Source organism: Oncorhynchus keta, chromosome 1 (genome assembly GCF_023373465.1).
Source record: "Oncorhynchus keta strain PuntledgeMale-10-30-2019 chromosome 1, Oket_V2, whole genome shotgun sequence".
Lineage (NCBI taxonomy): Eukaryota > Metazoa > Chordata > Actinopteri > Salmoniformes > Salmonidae > Oncorhynchus > Oncorhynchus keta.
In genome coordinates, this window is record NC_068421.1 from 3,547,500 (window position 1) to 3,559,999 (window position 12,500).

At 49.9% G+C, this 12,500-nt stretch overlaps 1 long non-coding RNA gene across 1 annotated transcript in view; it reads left to right on the forward strand.

Annotated features, from left to right (window-relative positions):
• LOC127906321 (uncharacterized) overlaps nucleotides 1–12,500 on the forward strand; it is a 45,658-nt gene that overhangs the window by 5,277 nt on the left and 27,881 nt on the right. The gene's annotated exons all lie outside the window — the stretch shown is intronic.

Consider the following 12,500-nt stretch of genomic DNA (forward strand, 5'->3'; position numbering starts at 1 on the left):
TTAATAATCTATACACCATCACGGGCGATCTGTATTCGATAGCAGCTAGTCTTGAAATCAGCATCCATCTTTTTCATTTCTAACAACATCCTGCTGAGAGACTAAAACAGGAAAGGCCAAAACATCATACAACCAAGGATTAAGTCTGCTAGAAATGCCAGCACTGGCGACATCGTGTGGAAGCTGTGGCATGCTACAGGGCATCTTCATGTATTTGCAGTCGCCTTAAACAATATATTGACTGGCGGATTAATATATTTTTGTGTTTTTGGAGAACAGTTTTTCGAGGGATTTTTACTCCTAAACACGTTATGTTATAGCCACAGACACGATTTAACCAGTTTTAGAGACTTCAGAGTGTTTTCTATACACACATACTTATCATTTGCATATACTATATTGATGGTCCTTCTGTAGCTCAGTTGGTAGAGCATGGCACTTGTAACGCCAGGGTAGTGGGTTCGATCCCCGGGACCACCCATACGTAGAATGTATGCACACATGACTGTAAGTCGCTTTGGATAAAAGCGTCTGCTAAATGGCATATTATTATTATATTATATATTCTTGGCATGAGTAGCAGGACTTTGAAATGTTGCGCGATTTTTAACAAAAAGCTGCGAAAATTAGCATGATCCATAAATATATAATTATGGTGGTCTGCTTGAAACATTTTGGAATTACAGACTCGGACAGGGAGAGGGTTGAAAATGTCAGTGAAGACACCTGCCAGTTGGTACACCCATGCTCTGAATACAAGTTCTGTGAAATCCGTCTGGCCCCGTGAATGTTGACCTGTTTAAAGGTCAAATCGTCTACCGAGAGCGTGATCACACAATCTTCCGGAACAGCTGGTGCTCTCATGATGCTTCAGTGTTGCTTGCCCTGAAGCGAGCATAAAAGGCATTTAGCTTGTGTGGGAGGTTCGCATCACTGGGCAGCTCATGGCTGGATTTCCCTTTGTAGTCTGTAATAGTTTGCAAGCCCTGCCACATTCGACGAGCATAAGAGCCGGTGTAGTAGGATTCAATCTGATGATGCTTTGCCTGTTTGATGGTTCGTCTGAGGGTATAGAGGATTTCTTATAAGCGTCCGGATTAGTGTGCCGCTCTTTGAAAGAAGCAGCTCTACTCCTTTAGCTTGGTGCTAATGTTGCCTGTAATTCATTGCTTCTGGTTGGGATATGTACGTACGGTCACTGTGGGGACGTCGTTGATGCACTTATTGATGAAACTGGTGACTGAGGTGGTAAACTCCTCAATGCTATTAGATGAATCCCGTAACATATTCAAGTCTGTGCTAGCAAAACAGTCCTGTAGTGTGGTATCCGCATCATCTGACAACTCCAGCACCAGCACCAAGATTTTAATAGTTCTGGTTATTTCAAATAGAATTCACGTTAACAACTGAGTGTAGATTTCAATATAAAGCAAATATGTAAATGTCCGTTGAGGAGGGGGGTCTACAGAATCTGATGTCCTCTGGAATGAGATCCTCACTCTGAGTTCGACAAGTTTGTTCCTTAATCATTGAACATTAGCGAGTAGTATGCTCAGGAATGGAGGACGGTCGCGTCAGTCTGCCTCTCCACCACGCCTGCCTCTCCGCCAGGTCTGCCTCTCTGTAGGCGTCTCCGCCACGCCTGCCTCTCCGCCACGCCTGCCTCTCCTCCACGTCTGCCTCTCCTCCACGCCTGCCTCTCCTCCACGCCTGCCTCTCCACCACGCCTGCCTCTCCTCCACGTCTGCCTCTCCTCCACGCCTGCCTCTCCTCCACGCCTGCCTCTCCTCCACGCCTGCCTCTCCTCCACGCCTGCCTCTCCTCCACGTCTGCCTCTCCTCCACGCCTGCCTCTCCTCCACGCCTGCCTCTCCTCCACGTCTGCCTCTCCTCCACGCCTGCCTCCTCCACGTCTGCCTCTCCTCCACGCCTGCCTCTCCTCCACGTCTGCCTCTCCTCCACGCCTGCCTCCTCCACGCCTGCCTCTCCACCACGTCTGCCTCTCCGCCACGTCTGCCTCTCCACCACGTCTGCCTCTCCACCACGTCTGCTCTCCTCTCCCCACGTCTGCCTCTCCACCACGCCTGCCCTCTCCTCCACGTCTGCCTCTCCTCCACGCCTGCCTCTCCTCCACGTCTGCCTCTCCCCCACGCCTGCCTCTCCTCCACGTCTGCCTCTCCACCACGTCTGCCTCTCCACCACGCCTGCCTCTCCTCCACGCCTGCCTCTCCACCACGTCTGCCTCTCCGTAGGCGTTTCCGCCACGTCTGCCTCTCCTCCACGTCTGCCTCTCCTCCACGTCTGCCTCTCCTCCACGCCTGCCTCTCTCCACGTCTGCCTCTCCACCACGCTCTGCCTCTCCGCCACGTCTGCCTCTCCACCACGTCTGCCTCTCCACCACGTCTGCCTCTCCCCACGCCTGCCTCTCCACCACGTCTGCCTCTCCCCCACGTCTGCCCCTCCTCCACGTCTGCCTCTCCTCCACGTCTGCCTCTCCCCACGTCTGCCTCTCCCACCACGCCTGCCTCTCCGCCACGTCTGCCTCTCTGTAGGCGTCTCCGCCAAGTCTGCCTCTCAGCCACGTCTGCCTCTCCGTAGGCGTCTCCGCCACGCCTGCCTCTCAGCCACGTCTGCCTCTCCGTAGGCGCCTCCGCCACGTCTGCCTCTCTGTAGGCGTCTCCGCCAAGTCTGCGTCTCCGCCACGTCTGCCTCTCCGTAGGCGTCTCCACCACGTCTGTCTCTCTGTAGGCGTCTCCACCAGGTCTGCCTCTCCACCACGTCTGTCTCTCTGTAGGCGTCTCCGCCAGGTCTGCCTCTCCACCACGTCTGTCTCTCCGTAGGCGTCTCTGCCACGCCTGCCTCTCTGTAGGCGCCTCTCCACCACGTCTGCCTCTCTGTAGGCGTCTCCACCACGCCTGCCTCTCCTCCACGTCTGTCTCTCCGTAGGCGTCTCTGCCACGTCTGCCTCTCTGTAGGCGTCTCCACCACGTCTGCCTCTCTGTAGGCGTCTCCACCACGCCTGCCTCTCCTCCACGCCTGTCTCTCTGTAGGCGTCTCCACCACGTCTGCCTCTCTGTAGGCGTCTCCACCACGTCTGCCTCTCTGTAGGCGTCTCCGCCACGTCTGCCTCTCCTCCACGTCTGTCTCTCCGTAGGCGTCTCCACCACGCCTGCCTCTCTGTAGGCGTCTCCACCACGTCTGCCTCTCTGTAGGCGTCTCCACCACGTCTGCCTCTCCTCCACGTCTGCCTCTCCACCACGCTCTGCCTCTCCTCCACGTCTGCCTCTCCACCACGTCTGCCTCTCCTCCACGCTCTGCCTCTCCTCCACGCCTGCCTCTCCTCCACGCTCTGCCTCTCCTCCACGTCTGCCTCTCCTCCACGCCTGCCTCTCCTCCACGTCTGCCTCTCCGTAGGCGTCTCCGCCAGGTCTGCCTCTCTGTAGGCGTCTCCGCCAGGTCTGCCTCTCTGTAGGCGTCTCCGCCAGGTCTGCCTCTGTAGGCGTCTCACGCCACGTCTGCCTCTCTGTAGGCGTCTCCGCCAGGTCTGCCTCTCTGTAGGCGTCTCCGCCAGGTCTGCCTCTCTGTAGGCGTACGCCACGTCTGCCTCTCTGTGGCGTCTCCGCCAGGTCTGCCTCTCCTCCCCGTCTGCCTCTCCTCCACGTCTGCCTCTCCTCCACGTCTGCCTCTCCTCCCACGTCTGCCCTCTCCTCCACGTCTGCCTCTCCTCCACGTCTGCCTCTCCTCCACGTCTGCCTCTCTCCCCCCGTCTGCCTCTCCTCACGTCTGCATCTCCTCCACGCCTCTCCTCCCCTGCCTCTCCTCCACGTCTGCCTCTCCCCGTCACCTCTCCTCCACGTCTGCCCCTCTCCTCCACGTCTGCCTCTCCTCCACTGCTCTGTCTGCCTCTCCCCACGTCTGCCTCTCTCCCTCTGCCTCTCCTCCACGTCTGCCCCTCCCGTCTGCCCCTCCATAGGCGTCTCCACTCTGGTAGGACTCCCCAGGTAGCCTGAGGTGTCACTAAAAGGCTAGCCCATTTGTTCCGCCGTCTCCGGAATTCGGGAAGGTCGTGTGACAGTGAATACACAACGATTCATATTCCAATAGTTCTGCCCGGATGGTGTGAAGTAATGCACAAAACAAATCGAGTAAGAAAATTAGAAGAAAAACACTAAAAGAAACAAAAAAGTAGAAAGCTACAGAATGTTGACAGAATGGCTTTCTGCATGCTCAGATTGAGCAGGACATTGGATCCAGTAGAGAATGAATATACAGTTGATGTTCAGAAGGACTTGGCACACACTAAACAATGCCATAATTACAAAGCAAACCACAGAAGGAGGGAGAGAGGAAATATCTAGTTACAAGGAGGGTGGGGGAGAAACTACACGGCTGCCAAACGATGAAGAAAGGAATTTGCGTCTGTGCTTGGAGAGCTGAGGGACTGAGAGACAATGGGGTATTTTAACCAGGCATTGTTCGGGTAGCATCCACACTTACTGTAAGACCCCCTCCCCTGCACCCCATCTCCTTGATGTGTGTGTGAGTGCTTGCATGTGTAATTGTGTGTTTATTTGCAAGCTGTATATTTATCAAATTAAAATAAGAGAAAAAGAAACAAAGAGCAATGAGAAAAACTGTTTCATGCCAACATGGCAATTGTTGTAAAAAAATAGAGCCGTGTATTTCAGTCCCGGAGCCAACTGGGAAGAGAGGATTACATAACCAAAACTTAGTCTGAATCATTAGAAGTCTCTAAACAGGTCTGAATCATTAGAAGTCTCTAAACAGGTCTGAATCAATGATACCATTGTATGTCAATGTGTGTGTGTGTGTGTGTGTGTGTGTGTGTGTGTGTGTGTGTGTGTGTGTGTGTGTGTGTGTGTGTGTGTGTGTGTGTGTGTGTGTGTGTGTGTGTGTGTGTGTGTGTGTGTGCGTGTGTGTGTGTGTGTGTGTGTGTCGCGTGTGTGTGTCGTGCCTACCCTGTTACATTGTTAAAGTCAGACAGCGATCTGTTTAGAACTCTCTAGTTTTTTACAGAAGTACCGTCTGAATACACGTCCCTCCAGTTCAGCTACGGATCCCTGTATATCACATCTCATCATTAAGTTGTTTTTATTTTCTTCATGAACATTAAATAATGCCTGAAATGTGCCGGTGTATATGACTTCCAGCAAACTAAACAAAGCAAAACATCTTATGACAATTGACCCTATTCTTTTTACTTATACACTATAAGATATTCCATCCACCTGGCAGGTTTGGTATATCAAGAAGCTGATTAAACAGCATGATTATTACACAGGTGCACCTTGTGCTGGGGGGCAATAAAAGGCCACTAAATTGTGAAGTTTTGTCACACAATGTCTCAAGTTTTCAGGGAACGTGCAATTGGCATTCTGACTGCAGGAATATCCACTAGAGCTTTTGCCTGAGTTTTAACATTATTTTCTCTACGATTAGCTTCCTCCATCATCATTTCAGAGAATTTGACTGTACATCCAACCGGCAGACCAACAGCCCAGGACATCCACATCCGACTTCAACTGCAGAACATCTGAGACCAGCCACATGGACAGCCTATGGAACTGAGGAGTATTTCTGTCTGTAACAAATCCCTTTTGTGGGGAAAAACTCATTCGTATTGGCTGGGCCTGGCTCTCCGGTGGCTGGGCCTGGCTCCCCAGTGGCTGGGCCTGGCTCTCCAGTGGCTGGGCCTGGCTCTCCAGTGGCTGGGCCTGGCTCCCCAGTGGCTGGGCCTGGCTCTCCAGTGGGTGGGCCTGGCTCTCCAGTGGCTGGTCCTGGCTCCCCAGTGGCTGGGCCTGGCTCTCCAGTGGGTGGGCCTGGCTCTCCAGTGGGTGGGCCTGGCTCTCCAGTGGCTGGGCCTGGCTCCCAGTGGCTGGGCCTGGCTCTCCAGTGGGTGGGCCTGGCTCTCCAGTGGCTGGGCCTGGCTCCCAGTGGCTGGGCCTGGCTCTCCAGTGGCTGGGCCTGGCTCTCCAGTGGGTGGGCCTGGCTCCCCCAGTGGCTGGGCCTGGCTCTCCAGTGGCTGGGCCTGGCTCCCCAGTGGCTGGGCCTGGCTCCCCAGTGGCTGGGCCTGGCTCTCCAGTGGCTGGGCCTGGCTCCCCAGTGGCTGGGCCTGGCTCCCAGTGGCTGGGCCTGGCTCCCAGTGGCTGGGCCTGGCTCTCCAGTGGGTGGGCATGGCTCTCCAGTGGCTGGGCCTGGCTCCCCAGTGGCTGGGCCTGGCTCTCCAGTGGCTGGGCCAGGCTCTCCAGTGGGTGGGCCTGGCTCCCCAGTGGCTGGGCCTGGCTCTCCAGTGGCTGGGCCTGGCTCCCCAGTGGCTGGGCCTGGCTCCCCAGTGGCTGGGCCTGGCTCTCCAGTGGCTGGGCCTGGCTCCCCAGTGGCTGGGCCTGGCTCCCCAGTGGCTGGGCCTGGCTCTCCAGTGGGTGGGCATATGCCCTTCCAGGCCCACCCATGGCTGCATCCCTGCCCAGTCATGTGAAATCTATAAATTAGGACCTAAGGAATTTATTTAAATTATATGATTTCCTTATATGAACTGCAACTCAGTAAAAACATTGAAATTGTTTCATGTTGCTGTTATATTTCTGTTCAGCAAAAGTGTACATCTGTGCTGCACATTTTTTTGTTGTCTCGGAATCTAGTTGAAACTTTGATCTCTCTACCTGATCTAGTTGTCTGACATGGTTGTAACTGTCTCTGAGGTGTCTCGGGCTGGTATGTGATCTTGTTAGATGCTGACTGATCGTCATCATCCACATGAGTGTTTTTGAAGCCAGAGTCTGATGTCTCTCTCTGACTCCGTTTGAGGAAACTCTTGTTCTCCTGTAGATTCTTACATCCAACGTACGAACAACAAATGACCTGGAATGGGTACTCAGGTACTCAGTACTCATGTCTGAGTACTCATGTCTGTTCAGCATGACAGCTGGTTGCCACACATGACGTTTTCTCCTGCATGTATCAAAATCAAATCAAGTCAAATATTATTTGTCACATGCACTGAATACAACAGGTTTAGACCTTACAAAGAAATGCTTACTTACTTAACTCTTTGAACCACCCATCCCGGATTGTCATCAACTACGCTAAATGGCATAGCGCAACGGTCAAATAATCTTACTAGAAAATATTAATATTCATGAAATCACAAGTGAAATATAGCGAAACACAGCTTAGCCTTTTGTTAATTAAAAACCTCTTCAGGCTAGGGGGCACTCTTTTCATTTTTGGAAAAATAACGTTCCCAAAATAAATGGGCTATTTCTCAGGACCAGATGCTCGAATATGCATGGTCTTTGACCATTTTTAAAGACTTCCTCTGACACTGCCTTGTATAGAGGTCCTGGATGGCAAGAAGCTTGGCCACAGTGATGTACTGGGATGTACGGCCTACCCTCTGTAGCACCTTGCGGTCGAATGCCGAGCAGTTACCATACCAAACGTTGATGCAACCAGGCAGCATGATTTCAGTGGCGCAGCTGTAGAACTTCTTGAGGGTCTGCGGACACGTGCCAAATCTTGAGGGGGAAAAGGCCTTGTCGTGCCCTCTTCACAACTATCTTGTTATGTCTGGACCATCATAGTTAGTGATTTGGATGCCAAGGAACTTGAGGCTCTTGACCTGTTTCACTACAGCCCCTTTGATGTGAATGCGGGTGTGCTCTGACCCCTGACCCCTTTTTCTGTTGTCTACGATCAGCTCTTCTGTCTTGCTCACATTGAGGGCGAAGTTGTTGTTCTGGCAGGACACTGCCAGGTCTCTGAACTCCTCCCTGTAGGTTGTCTCACCATTTCGTCAGCAAACTTAATGATGGTGTTGGAGTCATGTGTGACCACACAATCGTGGTTGAACAGGGAGTATATAAGGGGATTAAGCATGCACCCCTGAGGGGGCTCCTGTTGAGGATCAGCTTGACAGATGTGTTGTTGCCTACCATTAGCACCTGGTGGAGGCCCATCAGGAAGTCCAGGATCCAGTTGCAGAGGGAGGTGTTTAGTCCTGTCATGATGATGCCCTCTTTGGGTACAGCAAGCCCCATCCCTACACAGGCTGCTGTGGTCAGAGAGAGGTCGTAAATTCCTGGAGCTACTGTGCCATCTCAATAGGACTCTTCTTTATGAGGCCATTGGCATGATCATGAGCCCTTTGTAATGCAGTGTCATGACGCTAGCCCTTTCAGTGAACTGGCTTGCAGAGATGTGAACAACCCCAAATCTCAGTCGACCCCCACTTTCCTTTTGTACACCAAGCCGCCATGCCGGTTTAGCCCACTAGGGCACATTCCCTATCATTTCTTGTACTTTGTGTGTTTGTGTGTGCACTTCTGTGATTGTTTAGTTAGTTAATAAATAAATAATTTAAAACAATTGATGTAAGGATGACTCATAGTGAAGACTGGGTTCATGCATAAAAAACAATTTTCAACGTTTGGAAATGAGACTAACGTGAGGTAAAATAAATAACTCATTAATCAGAAGACTATTGATCAGATATGCAAATATCTGAAAAGTTATATTAGGAATCATAACTTAGTAATCGGGAATATTTTCCTTGGTCCCCCGACTTCCTAGTTAATTACAGTTACATGATTAATCAGTTTTAATCTCGACCAGAACAATAATTACAGAGAGTCATTTGATAAAGATTAATCTTCAGTTTAATGATGCTAAAGACACGACAGTCCCAAGGTCCTTAGATTAGTGATGAGCTTTGAGGGCACTATGGGTTGAACGTTGAGCTGTCCAGATGGGAAAGGGTAATGTGGATTGCGCCATCTGTGGATCTGGTGGGGCAGTATGCAAAATGTAGGGGTGTTTCTGGATGATGGGGTTGATGTGACCAGCCTTTCAAAGCACTTCATGGCTACATACGTGAGTGCTACAGGGCGGTAGTCATTTAGACAGGTTACCTTGTAGTTCTTGGGCACAGGGACTATAGTGGTTTGTTTGAAACATGTAAGTATTACAGACTCAGTCAGGGAGAGGTTGAAAATGTCAGTGAAGACACTTACTGCCGTTGCTCAGCGTATTCTGAGTATGCATCCTAGTTATCTGTCTGGCCCTACAGCCTTGTGAAAGTTGACCTGTTTAAAGGGCTTACACACATCGTATACGGAGCGTGATCATACTGTCGTCTGGAACAGCTGGTGCTCTCATGCATGGTTCAGTGTTGCTTGCCTCGAAACAAGCATAGAAGGCATGTAGCTCATCTTGTAGGCTCGCATCACTAGGCTCAAGTCACGGGCAGCTCGCGGCTGGCTTTCCCTTTGTAATCCTTAATAGTTTGCAAGCCTTGCCTGATCCAATGAGTATCATAGCCGGTTGCAGTAGGATTCAATCTTAGTCCGGTTTTGATGCTTTTCCTGATTGATGGTTCGTTTGATAGCTTTTCTGTTTAAGCTCTCTGTCCCTCAGCTTGTCTTGGATTTGAATGTTACCTTCAGGAGACAGTAGGGTAGAGGTTGGCAACTTGACTTCAGTCGCTTTTTCCCATTAGTATTTGGGCTGGTGATAACCCCATGCGCTCTAATGGTGTGTTGCGGTTCTTCAGTAGAGCAACTTCTGTGCCTTCTTGAGCAGGTTCTTGACTGTTTGCACAGTCCTCTCCAAATGTCCATTTGACTGAGCATGCCCTGGACTGGGAAATGATGTGCCCCATCTTTCAGCAAAACATCTGAACACGGGGGGGCACTGCATTCCAATGCTAGAGGCATTATAACATGCTAGAGGCATTACTACAGGCCCAGATTAATTCCTGGGCATGTGCCACAACCAGCCGAGTCCCATAGGATGGAGCACAGTCGGCCCAGCGTCATCCGGGTTAGGGGAGGGTTTGCCCGGGGGGCTTTACTTGGCTCATTGCGCCCTAGCCACTCCTTGTGGTAGGCTGGGTTCCTGCAGGCTGATAACACCTCTGCTCGTAGTTTCACTCCAGTTTGGTGATCTCTGGATATTCTGAAAAGATACATGTAGACGTAGTAGCTAAAACAGATCCCAGCTCCAATCTTGCCCGTGGTCCTTCCCGGTGGAGTGTGTGGAATCAACGGCTCTCCCGGGTTGCTGTTCTGTTGGCGTTACACACAGCGCACTGAGACACAATGTCCTCAATCTGTGTTGACATACCAGGCCAATATTGAATGTCTTGCTATTTCTTTGCACTTGACTTTTGTCCAGGTGTAATTTGTGAACTATGTTCAGCATTTCCTGCCTCAGTTGATTTGATCCAATAAGCTTTGCGGCTTTGAACATCCGTCCTGAAGTGTAACTGATTTCCTCCTTGAATGTCCAGTATGGTTAATTTCTTTGGGAAACACTCTATTCACTGGGCCGCGCTCATCGTTGTTTCTCTCAGCAGTGTATTGTGGGATCTTCTGCTGTTGCTTTCCTGAACGCTTGAAGTTTTCTCTTCTGGGATTGGCAGCTGAGGTGTGATCCACTTAACCTCCAACTCCTCTCCCAGCAGATCTTTGTGTTCGTTGAAGTTGGCTCTCATCAATGCGTCTGCTATGTGCACTTTTGCAGTGAGAACGTATCTTTGAAGTCGGAACAACATCCTCGGCAGCTTTGAAAGAGCTTGATGCAGCGACTTCTTGAATATGCTCTCAAATGGCTTGTGATCACTTTCAATGTGTACCCTCTCTGCCATACACATACTGATGGAACTTCTCGCATCCGAGACTATGGCAAGTAGTTCCTTCTCGATTTTGCATATGTACGTTGACAGTCTGTGAGTTATCGAGAATCATATGCTACCATCTCGGAGTATGACTGCTCCATTACTTCCTGAACTGACATCTACTGACAGTGTTAGGGGTTTATTCATGTCATAGAATTTCAGTGTTGGTGCGTTTGTTGCCAGTCTTTTTAGTTTCTCAAAACTGTTATTGTAACGCTCGTCGTTGCATGAAGAAAAGAGTGGACCAAAGAGCAGCGTGGTACGTGTTCATGATATTTATTTAAACTGAACACTGAAACAAAATAACAAAGTGGAACAAAACGAAACAGTTCTGTCTGGTGCAGAAACTCAAAAATAGTAAACATCTACCCACAAAACACAAGTGGAAAAAGCTGCCTAAGTATGATTCTCAATCAGAGACAACGATTGACAGCTGCCTCTGATTGAGAACCACACCCGGCCAAACAAAAGAAATAGAAAACATAGAAATAAAGAAACTAGAATGCCCACCCTAGTCACACCTGGCTAGCCAAAATAGAGAATAAAACCCTCTCTATGGCCAGGGCATGACAGTTATTCTGGTTTTGTTCCAAATTACATTCAGCGTCACTCTCGAGTAGCTTTCTGAGTGGGAAGCGCTAACCTCAGACAGGTTGGGAATGAATTTGGAAAGATACTGTAGCATGCCCATGAATCTCTGCAGGACTTGTTTGTCTTCAGGTGGAGGCATCTGCACCACAACCATCACCTTCTCATCAGCTGGTTTCAGGACATTGGCCATTAGCATGTGACCAATGTACTTTATCTCTGTCATTCTGATATTACATTTCTTCTTGTTTAGTTTGTACTCTCTAGCTCTCTGTAGCAGCTTGACCAGTCTGCAGTCATGTTCTTCCATAGTTTCACCCCAGACCAACAAAGTGATGGATGATGATGACGACTCCATCCAGGCCTTCAATCATCTCTGGAACACCTCAGAAACAGATGAGACGCAAAGGGTTAACACAGGAATCGATATCTCCCTATGGGAGTGTTGAATGTATAGAGCTTGGATTTTATCTTCCAGAACAGTTGTTCAGTATCCAGTACAGAGAATATCTTAGTGTTTGGTACGCTGGACACGACTTCCTCAACAGCGAGCAGCGGGTAGTGCTCCCTGTTTGATCGCTCTATTCAAGTCCTGCGGATCTATACATGTCCAGATCTTGTTAGGTTGGACCACTGTGACCATACTACGAACTCAGTCTGTCGGTTCTGTCTGCTCAGTGATCAGTTCCATGTGTTCCATTCTGTGTCGTTTCTTAACGATCTCGTCTTTGAGAACAACTGAACGTATCTCGGGCCGTTTGTACAACTGGTGCAACTGTAAGGTCTACCTGTATATGACGTTGTTCTGGCAACCTAGACCAGAAAGCAGATCCTGAAGTCTTTCAGTATATCATTGTCTTTGACTGTGACATCATGTGTTCTCTTCACCATGCCTAGTTTTTGACATGTGACTAACCGAGAATTGCTGGAGCATATCTTTCAATAATGTGGACCTCAACCTTGTGTCTCTGTCCTTTGTACATAAAGATGAATGATTTATAACCCAATGGTGACATCTGGTGACCAGAATAGGTAAGCAGTTTTAAAGGTGGACTTCTTCAACTTCTCTCTCAGTCTGAGGGAGTTGAAGATATTTGAAGACATTATGTTGCACTCTGTGTCTAGCTTGAATGTCACATCTTTGTTGTTTATTTTCAGTCTGTCACTTTGTCATTGTCCATGTCTGCAGTGACAGCTTCAATGTGTTTTGGTTTTGCAGT